Source organism: Giraffa tippelskirchi, chromosome 13, assembly GCF_054371585.1.
Source record: "Giraffa tippelskirchi isolate mGirTip1 chromosome 13, T2T-mGirTip1v1.2.pri, whole genome shotgun sequence".
NCBI classification, from domain to species: Eukaryota; Metazoa; Chordata; class Mammalia; order Artiodactyla; family Giraffidae; genus Giraffa; species Giraffa tippelskirchi.
Window position 1 is genome coordinate 68,936,545 of NC_137287.1, and position 14,186 is coordinate 68,950,730.

The 14,186-nt window shown below is 43.0% G+C and overlaps 1 protein-coding gene and 2 long non-coding RNA genes across 4 annotated transcripts in view; 2 read left to right on the forward strand and 1 right to left on the reverse strand.

Moving 5' to 3' along the window:
* Positions 1 to 14,186, forward strand: part of KIAA1217 (KIAA1217 ortholog) — a 357,946-nt gene that overhangs the window by 105,239 nt on the left and 238,521 nt on the right.
* Positions 1,190 to 9,706, reverse strand: LOC145532209 (uncharacterized). 2 transcript variants are annotated; one of them, XR_014073088.1, is made up of 2 exons: positions 9,529 to 9,706; positions 1,190 to 3,175 (listed from the first exon to the last, which is right to left on the reverse strand). It is a non-coding gene; the product is annotated as an uncharacterized LOC145532209 (long non-coding RNA). The 2 variants fall into 2 exon arrangements; XR_014073089.1 differs by lacking the exon at positions 9,529 to 9,706 and adding an exon at positions 5,309 to 5,554.
* LOC145532213 (uncharacterized) lies at positions 10,874 to 14,057 on the forward strand. Its single transcript, XR_014073092.1, has 2 exons — positions 10,874 to 11,298; positions 12,673 to 14,057. It is a non-coding gene; the product is annotated as an uncharacterized LOC145532213 (long non-coding RNA).

A 14,186-nucleotide genomic window follows, 5' to 3' on the forward strand; every position in this document is an offset into this window, starting at 1 on the left:
GGCCCAGATCTTTTTAATAAAGAGTGGTTTCACTTTTACTTTGGAGATCACCACACATGCATGCTCAGTCGTGTCCAGGTCTTACGACCCCCATGGACTGTAGTGCACCAGGCTCCTCTGTCCATGGGATTTTCCAGGAAAGAATACTGGAGTACATTGCCATTTCCTACTCCAGGGGATCTTCCTAACCCAGGAATCAAACCCACCTCTCCTGCAGAATACTGGAGTGGGTAGCCTATCCCTTCTTCCTGACCCAGGAATCAAACCCGCCTCTCCTACAGAATATTGGAGTGGATAGCCTATCCCTTCTCCAGCAGATCTTCCCAACCCAGGAATCAAACTAGGGTCTCCTGCATTGCAGGTGGATTCTTTGCCACTGAGCCACCTGGGGGAACACTAAGGCTATGCTAATAGGAATGCTTTGCTGCCTATTCCCCTCCCCCACCATGTCTTGGGCGGGGGCAAGATTAATGGAGACAATGTGAGTAACTATTTTGCATTAAAATTTCTTTTAAATGATAGTAATGAAAGGAATCCCCTGCTTTGTAGTGCAAAGAGTTGGCTGCTTAGTCAGATCACTTTGGGAAGAATAGTTTCTGATTTCTTTTGAAAGTTAAACGTTAATCCTTAGAAAAGTGACCATGTGACCCTTGAGTCTATTCTGACCTTTATGAGCTGCTTATTTTTCTCTTCTTCACCTCTTGATTCTCTTGTAACAATGTTTTCACACAGGTTCCTTCTGATCGTGTGTTTGTCAGGATTGGCTTTGGGTAAGTGTGATATAAATATATCCCTCTCCAGTCCTGTTACCAAGGCTGGTCTTAGCAATTCATGCCTGATTCCTTTAACCCTTGTCTGAATCTTGGGCAGTATCTATCTTCTTAATGCTGCTTCTAAGCTTTGGCATCTCAGTAAAATTCAGTGCATCTGGGGCAGATAATACCCTCCACTCTGACATTTCTCTTTGGTCTTGGCATATTAAAGTTAGACCCAGGTCATTATTTTTGTATCAGTGACATTTTCATAATGAACTAAAAAATGAAGTGTTAAGGACACCCCCAAAAGGCCTTAAAAATGACTAGAACATTTCCTGAAGCATTTAACATTAAGGGTATTAACCTTTTACATCTCCTTTTTTAAAATATAAATTGATTATAAAGCATATTGAAAGTGACTTCAAACCAAGGTATTCAGTATCTGAAAAACTGGCATTTAATTGCAGTCTGCACCAGATCGCCACAATCATGCCCAGCTCCGCCCTTGGTGTTGTAAACGTCTTCCACTTCAAATCTCAGATAGTCCTAGGTCTTCTCTGTGTGTGCATTTATGCTAAGTCGCTTCAGTCATGTCTGACTCTTTGTGACCTTATGGACAATAGCCTGCCCAGGCTCCTCTGTCCATGGGATTCTCCAGGTTACCTCTCCCCAAAGTCCAGCTGTCTCCACATGCTGAACCTAGCTAGGTTCACGATCACTCTAGGTGGAAAGTAGTTTGCCCTTTTCTGAATTCCAAGAAGTCTTTTGCTTACAAAAATGGTAACAAAGCTTCCACATTCAGTCTTTTATATTCAAGCTCTATCATCCCGAATATTATACATTAGAGACTCCATGAGAGCAGGCGATGACCAGTTGCTATTTGGCTCTACTGTGTCTAATAACGATCCTTGTCAGTCACTACACAGTGTGCTTTGAGTGGGGAATCAAGTAGGCTTCGCTTCTGCACTAGCTCTGCACAGAGTTGCATGCAAATTGACTTTTTAAAATGGAATCCTACAGAGACAGAAAGGCATTGTTTTAAAAGAAACTTTCAGAGAAGGCAAATGATTCTTTTATTAGCAGAGTCCCTACCTAAATGAACTACCTTTGATCTGGCATTTCATTTCTTGTGTGCATATCTTCTTCTCTTATGCCCTTTCATTTATTCAGCCTGTGTTTAATAAGGGCCAATCACGTCCTGCTGTGCAGGTGTGCAAGCACAGTAGTAAATGGGACAAAGGACCCGCCCTCTTAGCACTAACTTTTCAGAGAAGAGGGGCAGGTAGTAGACAGATCTAAGAAATGGCATGTGGCGGAAGGGATGTGTAGAAAAATAAGATGAGAAAAGGGAAATGGAGAGACATGGGGCACTTTTTAAATTTTTTAATTTATTTTTATGCTTTTTGGCGGTGTTGCAGGGCATGTGGGATCTTTGTTCTCCCCACCAGGGATGGATCCCATGCCTCCTGAAGTGGAAGTGTGGAGTCTTAACCACTGGACCACCAGGGAATTCCCGGGTACTTTTTATAGAGGAGTTTTGAATGAAGGGGTAGTCTGAGCAGAGCCCAAAGAGGAAGGAGGGCAGGAGACCATCAGGAGGATACTGGTTAGAGGAAGAGCCCTGGCAGAGGAAAAGGCAGGGGGCGGGGCCGGGGGCGGGGTCTGAGGATCAGCGCAGGGGTCTCTGTGGCTGGTATGGCTAGGGGAGGGGTGTGGCTATGGGGGGGTGGCTATGGGAGGGGTCGGGGGCGGGTCTAAAGACAGATCTGGGCAAAGTCAGTAGAGTTAAGCAGGCGTGGTAAAGACTTGAATTTTTAGTTGAGGAGATGTCTGGACATTTGGAGGACCTACATTTTTTTTTTTTTTTTAGATTGAGTTTGACCGCTGTGGATAGTAGTCTGTAGAAGCAGGAAGACCCACAAGGAGGCTTCTGAATAGGAGAGGACATGGGCCATGACTGGGGTGTGGCTTGAGGGGTGAGAAGCAGTCAGATCCTGATTCTTAGAGGTGATGAGATTTACTTTTGGTCTGACTGTAGAGGCCTATCAGAGAGAAGGAAGTCAAGAGTCATCACAAACAAGGTCTTGTTTTTAGCAGCTGCAAGATTCCTGTTTTCAGTGAGTGACCTGGGAAAGGTCTTAGGAGGATCAAATCTGAAGGACAAACTCAAGTTGGGTGTTAGATGCACCATGTTTGAAGTGCCTGTTGGTCATCCCAGGCTGTTGGCTCAAGTCTTCCAACACTGTGAGTCTTGGAATTCGAGGTCATGTCTTGGTTGTCTTGTGTTCTTCACTTAATCTGAGTTCTTGCTCACAGAACCCCTGACACTTGTGTTCCAGTTAATGGAATTTGCATACGTGGGAGTTTCTGAAAGTGGCCTGTGGTTTCACTTGCATTTTCATCTCCTTTTTCATCATCATCTGTAAAAGTAGAGAAGAGACAGTTGGAAAAAAATGCTGTATGAAACTTGCTGGAAATGGGTAGAACTTGAAATGATGCTGACAAGAGGTTTAGAAATACAAAATAGAGAGGACTCAGACCAAATATAAGTCAATTAGCATAAATCATCCATCTCTGATTTCCAGGCCTATCTTTCCCCTAGTTGGCTGACTCAACAGCTGCTTCTGTGACTACAGCTGTGTAATTCCTCCACATTTCCTTTTTGCATGGATAAAGTATTCCAGTTTGTCATTGCTTCATCATTTGTTATTTTATATTAGGTTCTTGTGTTTTATTTTTTGAGCTTGACCATATGGTTAAGAAAATCACCCAACTGTTTTCCATTCTGTTGAACTGTTCTGTTTTCACTTGGGGTTGGGTTTTAGGTCCACGTGGGGTTTTATTATTTTCCCTTGGGGTTCTCCAGGCTGGGAAATGCTTCTCTTGGTAAACTTCCTTATTTCTGGTTGAAACTTGCAGGGCAGTGGGGGTTCCAGGTAGAGAAAACCCTCACCAGCAGAGGGAAAAGCAAGGTGAGAGCAGGTGCCTAGTTTGTTGTGGTTGCAATATAAGCTTCATGGGGAGTACGAAGAACAAGTGACAAGCAGGTAATAAAGGCTATTATGGGCCATGCTAAGGAGTACAGAAAACAAGGAATTTTGGGAGCTTAGAGTCTGAAAGTGCTGTGATGAGATTTGTATTTTAGTGCAGCTACTTTGACTGCCTTAGGAAGAGCAGACGGGAGGTGAGGAAGACTGGTCTGCAGGTTCTTGGTGATGGAAGGCAAAAAAGGATGAAAGTCTTAGAAAGTTCTTAGACACACTCAGTACTAAATCAGTCTTTATAAAATAAAGTTAAACAGAAGTAGAAACATTTGTGATGGGCAGGGGAACACCACGTGAGAGACATCTTACAGGTAGGAGGATTACATCTACTTGGATGAGCGGTGATGCCATTCCGGGAAGGAGAGCAGGTGGGATTACGGGGAGATTGACCAGGTGCCATAGTTCTGCCTGGACATGCGTGGTTTGTGGAGCCCATGGAGCATCCACTAGGCAGCTGGAAGTATAGCTCTGGGGCTCAGCGGAGACTGTGCTCTGGAAGGACATGTTTGGGACATGTTTAGAAGTCTTCACCATCTAGATGGGAAAGAAAGAGATCATTCCAAAAAAGAAAAGAAAGCACAGAGAGTACTGTACCATGGTCCTAGTCTAATGATGAAATTTTTAAAAAATTATCTCAAAATTCTAGTTGATGTAATCTCTTACTCAACAGTCAAAAAACTAAGATCATGGCATCCAGTCCCATCACTTCATGGCAAATAGATGGAGAAACAATGGAACCAGTGATAGACTTGGGCTCCAAAATCATTGCGGATGGTGACTGCAGCCATGAAATTAAAAAGATGCTTGCTCCTTGGAAGAAAAGCTCTGACTAACCTAGAGAGCGTATTAAAAAGCAGAGAAATCATTTTGCTGACACCTGATGAGAAGAGCTGACTCGCTGGAAAAGACCCTGATGCTAGGAAAGATTGAAGGCAGTAGGAGAAGTGGGTAACAATGGAGATGGTTAGATAGCATCACTGACTTAACGGAGATGAATTTGAGCAAACTCCAGGAGATAGTGAAGGACAGGGAAGCCTGACATGCCATGGTCCATAGGGTCACAAAGAATTGGATAAGACTGAGTGAACAACAGTAATCTCATATAAGATTTTCTTAAAAAAATTTTTTTTAATCTGGCTAACCAACTGATACCTATCCTAGGAAAACAATACCTGTTTTTTTTTTTTTTTTTTTTTTAAGAATAGCAGCTACTTGATCACCCTTCAAACAGTGCTAGGTGGTATCAGTGTCAACATTAATAAAGTGCCCTTTCTACTGTGAAGACCCACCACAACCCACTTGGAAGTTCATTCTTCATAGATGGTCACTACCTGATTTGACTTCCCCAATGCACTGGTAATTTGCAGCTTTGGATATGGCTGTTCCATTCTTGCTATTTCACAACCTCAGTGGCACTTGAGCCTCCTGGAATCTTAAGGAGTTGAAATAGAGAAGCATTTTTCCCCCAACCTGAATGCCTCAATAGAAAACCGAACAGCCTCCTCTTACCAGCGATGTGGATTCCCCAAAAGATAATGATGGAAGAGTAAGAAACGCCTACATCTGTGAATTCTTTCCAGAACTCCAGGTCCTTAGCTTGGTGTTTAAAACCACCTCTCTGGCCACTCAGGGTGTCTTAGTGACTAGCCAGCGGTGACGTCCTTCAGCAGGAGTGATTCTCTGAAGCTGTAACATACAGTGGGGCAGGCTGGACACATACCACATCCCTGCCTGGGAAACAGTGCTTTCAGCAGCAGTGTCTTCCAAGTGATAAAAATAATTTTGCTTTGGTCAGTAGCCCTGAAGCCAGGTGTCCTCTTTCACTTCCTGTTCTCTGTTGGGTCCCTCAAAGGGACATCTTGTCTTCCACAGTTTGGAATGTGACATTTCTGGTTGCACCACTTTAACTGCCTAATGTCTAGCTGTCTGTTCTCCTCTTGTGTATTTTGAGAGTCCTCTCCTCTTGAACTATTGCATTTTAGCTCCTCATGTCTGCTGCTCATACCTACAGGGAGGGATTGACAGCTCCCCGCTAGGCACTCGCCAACACAGATGTTTATATTTTGATTTCTGTTGTGTCCCCACCTTTTAAAGCCTAAGCTGTTAATTACAGAGCAGTAACTTTCCTGTTCATGATTCTCTTGAAAGTCTATTTTATTCCCCCGTCACAAAAGGTTCTTTTGGTTCTTCTGTTCTGACAATAGATGTATTTCCTGCACAATATCCGATTATCTTTTAGATTGTGAAGTTCTTCACAAGTCTCCTTTTTGAAACCATTATTGACTAGTGAGTATAATTTCTTCTTTTTCATGAGGTCTAGGTCAGACTTCTTCTCAAGAGTTCTTAGGTTCTAAGACCTCTGTGAGCCCAGAGGGATGGATGGTGGGTGCAATTAATCACTGAAAATGTGGCTGCTGGTGGGGTTATTTCCTGTGTCAAGCTTCCCACTGTCAGACCTGGCAGAGAGCTGACATGCTGAGGGGCCATCTTCGTGTGGACATGGCCCGACCTCACTCTCTCTCCTTCCTTCCCGTTGGGACAGAATCGTGTCTGCCTCCATTGAGAACAGGAAGGCTGTCTCACTCACTGTAGAGAAAAACCTCCCGTGGACCTGCCAAAATAACTGCTGAATGATTTGTTATCGAAGGAAACACAGGGTGGGTAAGTCACCTGAGTCCTTGGTTCACTGCCTGAGCCACAGAAAATTCTTCTTGATTCCAGCAGCCATGTTTAACTGACCACTGACATTTAAAATTGTAAAAGAAAATTGAAGGGACCTCACTGGCAGTGCAGTGGTTAAGACTCCATGCTTCCAATGCAGAGGACACAGGTTCAATCCCTGGTCGGGGAACTAAGATTCCACATACTGCATAGTCAAAAAAATGAAAGTTCCAGAGATGAAAACTACAGACCAAGATAGTTGGATATAATAAACCAATTTATCCTATCTGTGAAGTCATATCAAAACTGTTACTTGGGGACTGTGTTCTTTATTGAGAGACAGTGTGAGGAGCCTGCCTTTTGAATACCCGCCTCTTCTTCCCCGTCCCTTCCTCAGCCGTGTCCCTTCTCAGACTCCTGTGCTAACTGATAGCACATGTGTTTCAGAATGGAACCTGGAAAAGGAATGTTACAGGGGCCTCGTATGGAAATGCCATTCCAAATTCCATACACCATTCGATAATACACTGGCTAGACCGTCAAGAGTCACCCCCAGAAAGGGGGAATTTGGATTGGAAGGGAATCAAAGGAATTGAAGACCTAATATAATTGATTGCAGTGAAGCAGTAATAGGGTGGTCTGGACAACTGGATGTGGGCCAAGTTCAAAATCACAAGCAATTCACCTACCCTTTGAGAATGAGGTGAGGTCTACTGAATGGAGAACAGGGCAGGTCATCAACTTGCTTAGGGTTTAATTTAAATGTGGGCCCTGAGCTTTGTGTGTTGTTCTCTGAAAGGGACAAAGGTATTGAATGTAGCCAGAAAAACCTGTGCTTATCCATCCTCTTACTTCTTTTATCTCTCTTGTCCTCCTCTCTCAGAAACAGGGTTCTAAAGTAAAGTTCTCAGTTGTGTATGAATAAATGTCTGCTGATGTCCAGGGGTCATTTTCCTTTGTCCCAGGTATAATGTCTAGCATAACATACTGTATGTATGAATGAATGAGTGTCTAGCATAACATATGTACAAGTGAATAAATTAATGAATAGCACTGGTATCAAAAAACAGGGAAAATGTTAGTGATTGGAGGAAAGGGTGAAAACAAATCCTAGTTTTAAGAATAAAAAGTTTGCCCTTGATGCCATGAGAAAGCAGTACAGGATGAGTGTGGGGTTACCAGACTCTATTCCATGGAACAGTAGAGCATGATGAATCACACACACACAGGCCTCCATGGTGTGACAAATATTTCACACTGTGTCACACTGTGGGATCCAGAGTATATATTTGCATACTGAAGCCTCTGAAAAGACCTGCAATGAAGACAACCCAGTTATAACTTTTATTTAACTCAGCTTTTCTCCCAACAGAGTTGGGTATAGAATTCTCTATTTCACATCTCTTTACATTCAGAACCCACTGAACACGCTTGGGCCAACGCTCATAGAAATTTACAAAATCGTCCTAGACTTGAGTCCATCTGATCTGGGTTTGAATCACAGCTACCACTTACTATGTGAACCTGAGTCTAATGAAGTCAGCTCTGGTCTCCTGTTTCCTCATCTGTAAGGTGAAGATAATGTCCACTTCCTGAAATATGAGAATTAAAGTAGATAAGGCTGATAAGCCATCTTCTGGGTACCTGGCACAGGCTGGCTCCTTATTTTCAAACTGCTGCACTACCTTTTTCTGTACTACATGGTCCTCACATACAGGAACTTCTTAGGATGAAGCCTGTTCTCCTTAATCTTTACAACCAGTGGCAGACAAATTGCTATGTGCACTTGTAAAATGTGAATAATTAATCTTTTTTTTTTTTTTTAAAGATACTACTTTCTCGAAGGAAAATTACAGCAAAGAGCTCATAGTTACTTTCAGATTTGTTGGTGTTGCTGCCTCCTAAAATCTGGCATGGTTGTTTCCCAGTTTTTTTTCTTGACTCTCCAGTTTCTTCTAAATTGGATATTAAAAAGGAAAAGTCTTCTGGAAATGCCTTTTATTAACATTAACCCACCAAATAAATGGCTGTTCAAAAACTATATGTAATAACAGCCACAGATGTTTGTTTTGCTTTTACCATGTATCAGGCACTTTTCTGAACTCTTTATGTGTAAAATTCATTTAATCCTTCCAACAACCCAATGCGTTTGCAGTGTTATCTGCATTTTGCAGATGAGGAAACTGAAGCTTTCAGGGAAATATGCCTAAGGCCACCAGGTAATAAATGATGATGATAGAAGACTCCTGAATTTTGTTCAGCAGCAGGGAGAGGAGGAAGAGAACAGAAACAAGCAGCTGTTTTAGACACACTGACCCCCTGGCCCACCGATAAGAAGCTCTCTGCCCTGCAAAGTGGACTCTTCTTGCAGTGGAATTTTATGTTCCTCCCAGGGTTGGTGTCAGATTCTCTGGATACCTAAGGTGACATGAGGAGAAGCAGATGATATCAACAGCACAGTTTATTTGTGGAATCCCGACCTCCTCTTCAAAGCCAAAGCTTTGTCTCCAAAGTAGGGGTACTTACGCTCAGGAGGCCTGTTCCCTCACTTAGCTTTTCCACCCAAAAGCAAGAAGGAGCAGATTCCGGCTAACCGGGGCCTGTCCACAAGTCATTTCAGGAAAGACAGATATAAATAGAAGTGCCTGGAAGGCTGAGTGTGTTTTCTGTGGCAAGAAAGTTGAAGTGGAACCCTAAGTCATAGATTTTCTAAAAATTAGTATTTAAAGATACACCAGCTGTGGAAATTGGCGAAAGAGACTTGATTTAATAACATATGAAGGGAGTCTTCCCTGGGTGGTCCAGTGGTTAAGAATCCGCCTTCCAAAGCAGGGGATGCAGGTTTGATCCCTGCCTGGGGAACTAAGATCCCAAATGCCGAGGAGCAATTAAGCCCTCGTGCCACAACTAGCGAGTAACCCCATGCATGTACTGCAGCTAGAGAAAGCCCATGTGCTGCAGCAAAGACCAGGCACAGCCAAAATTAAAAATAAATAAAATCATGGTGGGATAAAGTGCCAGATATTTAAGAAAAAAAAAAGACATATGAAGGGAAAATTTAGCATTACCGGTGTTCTGCTTCCCCTCCATCATCTCCTCCAATGAACCTCTTGATGAAAATCAGCAGGGCCCTGGGACATATTTTGCAGGTCTGCTGTTGATTTGCAGGGAGCCTGGGAGGGTAGATATAGAAACATTCCTCTGAGGACACTGCCAGGAGCCCAGGTTGTCAGCAGAGCTGAGAGTGAAGTCGTTGTCCCGTCTGTTGACAGGCACTGACTTTATCGCAGGACAGTGTGCTTCTGTTGGCAGGCGTGGGAAGAGTATCCTGGTGATTGAATGCTCTTATTTCCGAATGAGCAGCACAGCAGTATTGGAAGAGCCCATTACGTTGAGTGTGAGGCTCATCAACAGCCCAATTAAGAGGAAAAGGAGGGTGGCTGTGGAAATATCAGTGGGTTGTGTTGCTAAAGCTGTCTGGGTTTGGAGCCAAATGGAGCTTTTCAGTACAAAGTCAATGTGAAATTCTGGAGTGTTTTCATGTCAGACACCCTCCTACGGGATGGGGGGTGGTTTTGGAAAATATTTGTTTTGCTTCTTTGGCTACCACCTGCAGAAATGTGTTTATTTTGACTATTTTGTAGAAAGCTGGTGGAACTGTCTTGTGAGAGGATTCTTTGAGTGGGAGTTTTCCCATCTGATGACAGTGCCCAGCTTGGAATTGGCATCATGCTGAGGGTTATAGACCCTGATATTGGAGTCAAGTGTTGCTTTATAGACCAACAAACAGTTTTGGTGGGTGTCCTTATGAGTGATGGGCCCAACCTTACTCGCTTCTGAAAGACACTCTTCAGCAAGAGAGCTTCAAAAACACCCGTTATTCCATTCTTTCATTTAAAAAATAAATCCTTATTGCCTTGCTAAGCCTATGCAACCCCTCCTCTAGTTCTGTTTACGTATTATAAAATGAACCCATTGCATGCATCTGCAGAGGACTAACATTTGAATGTAAGCATCTTGATCACAAGGTGAAGACTCATGAGTGATGTTAAGGGGCAGCCTAGGGACATTCTGTAGAGGGATAACCCCTCAGCAAAGTCGTGTCATCTGTCCAGGGTGGCACTTGCACATGCGTTATAAGTACAGGCGTGTGTGGGAGAAACCCTCCTCCAGTTCCACTTCTCTCCCTTGACTGTCGATGGAGATTCAGATGTGGTATTTGATCCCACCTGCTGTCTACAAAATGAACTCATTGTTTACTCAAAAACCCACCCACATGGGTCTTTTGAGTGGTTCTTCATCCAGCCTTGGTGCTGACCTTCTCTAGCATCAAGGGTCTTTTGTGCTTGGGTGCTTGCTAAGTCGCTTCAGCCATGTCCAACTCTTTGTGACCTCGTGGGTTATAGCCTGCTAGGATCATCTGTCCATGGGATTCTCCAGGCAAGGATACTGGAGTGGGTTGCCATGCCCTCTTCCAGAGTATCTTTCCAACCCAGGGATCAAACCCATGTCTCTTACATCTCCTGCATTAGCAGGAAGTTTCCTTTGTGGGACCCAGTAATTCCCAGAGGCATCTCTGAAAGGCTGATGTAGAGAAAGGAGAGGATGTGGAAAAAGATTGGAGGTGCAGGGAGGGACGCGATGTACAGTTCAGTTCAGTCACTCAGTTGTGTTTGACTCTTTGCAACCCAATGGACGGCAGCATGCCAGGCCTCCCTGTCCATCACCAATCCCCAAAGCCTACTCAAACTCATATCCATCGCGTTGATGATGCCATCCAACCATCTCATCCTCGTCGTCCCCTTCTCCTCCCTCCTTCAATCTTTCCCAGCATCAGGGTCTTTTCAGTGAGTCGGTTCTTCGATCAGGTGGCCAAAGTATTGGAGTTTCAGCTTCAGCATCAGTCCTTCCAATGAATATTCAGGACTGATTTCCTTTAGGATGGACTGGTTGGATCTCCTTGCAGTCCAAGGGACTTTCAAGAGTCTTCTCCAACACCACGGTTCAAAAGCATCGATTCTTCACTGCTCAGCTTTCTTTATAGTCCAACTCTCATATCCGTACATGACTACTGGAAAAACCGTAGCTTTGACTAGGCGGACCTTTGTTGGTAATGTACAGGAAACTTACAGAAAAGAGGAGGAGGTGGTACTAAGCAGTTAGGAGCACCAGCAACTCCTGCCTCAGCTTCTGATATTAAAGATAACTGCAAAAAATCAGTGCTGCTCCTAAAGAAAGGGAGAACCAATTTTGAGACAGAGAGTAAGTGTTTTTCAAAGGTGAAAATGAGCCCAAGATTTTCATAGGACTGCAGGACAAAAAGGAATTCTTCTCTTTATCAGATCTTCTGCTTCAAAAGTGGAAATCCTGTAGTGAGAGGAGATAGAAACACAGGGCAAACTACATGCTTCTCCACCTAATCCCTGGAGAGTTGATCCTGAGTGCTGGAGAGTATTTGAAAGGAAGGAGGTGCGGCTTTGGTGAATCATGAAAACAGCACTTCTGTTTTCACAGGGGTCAGACTTATTCCCATCCCACCTTGGCTCAGCACATCAGCCAGATCTCTTGCCCCTGGGCTCTAAGTATTCATATGTTTTCAGATGAGCTATCCACTGATGGAAACAATTGTCATTGTGTCTGTTGCCAGAATGGGAGTTAAGTATTTGAAAAACATGAACAGTGAAACGGTATCAGATTATGCATCATCCATTTTATTATTGGTGATGATTTTAACCTTTGATCATTTAAATGGAAACTGTTTTTCTTGATATTATATAGTAGTAGATAAAAGGAACTTATCAAAAAGAGATCAGATATAATGACAGTAGTATAGAAGATAGTTGTTTACTAAGCTGAAAGTGCTCTCTTTAAAACACTTTGGGTATCCCTCTCTACCTAAAAGGTAAGATGGAACCCAGTCTAGTGCTTTTCATATGTTCAGTAGACATCCTTATGATGTAGGAAATACCAGGTTTCTTTCATCTTCTTTAGGTAATGTGTCCACTCCAATAGGTATTCCTCAGTTCAGTTCAGTCGCTCACTCGTGTCCGATTCTTTTCAACCCCATGGACTGCAGCTCGCCAGGCTTCTCTGTCCATCACCAACTCCCAGAGCATACTCAAACTCATGTCCATCGTGTCAGTGATGCCATCCAACCATCTCATCCTCTGTCGCCCCCTTCTCCTCCTGCCTTCAGTCTTTCCCAGCATCAGGGTCTTTTCCAACGAGTCAGTTCTTTGCATCAGGTGCCCAAAGCGTTCAATCTGGGCTATTCATCCGTTCCTGGATGGCTGTGGTTTGAGTCACTTCAGAATGAGGCCAGTTGCAAGCGGGAGTGATTTTATATAGTATTATGTGGAGGGTAGAGTAAGTAACTGTCCCTGTCCACCTTTGCTGGCAAAGATGGAGTTCCCGGGATATGCGACTTCCAGTTTTCATACTGGGAAAGCCCTGGGTAGACCAGGTTGAGTTGTCACCCTGTGTGAGATAGTGGATTTGACCGTAAACTTTAGCATTACACTTCAAAGTATTAAGCTGTTGAAATTCTGAATGTTCTTGAACTTCTTTTATAGTACAGAGTGGACTTATTCCAGTAACCTTGTGTTCGTGTCTGGCTGACTGTCAACTCTTGACATTCTCTTTCTAGAAAATGCCTCCAAAATGGCTTCAGAATGCATCTCACTCCCCTTCAGTGTCTTCTGTGTTTTTGCAGACTGGGGCAGAGGGTGGGCTGAGAAAGACGGGGTACCCCCCTGTCCCCACCTCCAGCCTCCCACCCCCTTTTCCAGCCAAAGTGTCATCACTTTTACCTGCCAAGAGGAACATTTTACAGCTCATATTTTTTAAAAGATAGTACATTTGTAGCAACATAAATGGACCTAGAGATGATCTTACTAAGTGAAATAAGTCAGACACATATCATGATATCACTTATATGTGAAATCTTTAAAAAAAAAAGATATAATGATAGATCTGTGATTCTATGTCTGTTTTATAAAATAAACATAGACTCAGATATTGAAGACAAATTATGGTTATCAAAGGGGCAAGGGGAGGGAGGCATAAACTGAGAGTTTAGGATTAACAAATATACACTACCGTATATAAAATAGATAAACAACAGAGATCTACTGTACAGCACAGAGAACTATTTTCAGTATCTTGTAATAAACCTATAATAGAAAAGAATCTGAAAAAATTTTCTGTATATGTATGTATACCTGAATCACTTTCCTGTACACCTGAAACTTAACACAACATTGTAAATTTTTAAGAAGTAGTATGTTTCCCAGCCAGTGACTAGATGCCCACGTATCCCTTCTGGCTCCAGTATTTTGTGATCGTCTATGGAGAATTGCTAATTTTCCAAAGGCTTGGAATGAAATGAATTTAAAGAAAACAGCTTGTTCCAATGGTTCTTGTGACAGTGAGAGATACTCACTGTGTGGTCCTTTTATTTTTAGCAGTAGTGTTGGAAAAATCAGGTTATGTTTATTCTGAGTGTCTGGGGGGCTGGTGAGATTGTGTAGTCTAGAAAACGCTGCAATTATAAATTATTATAAACGTTGACTGGGTGGAGAAATTCATATACCAAAAATACTGCAGTGTATAAGTCAGCCTATAGATTTTTTTCCCTAGTTCATTGCCCAAAAATGTATACATTGGCCAAGGAGAATAAACTGAGAACATACTTGCACAGAGAAATATAAATATATTTCACTGTGCT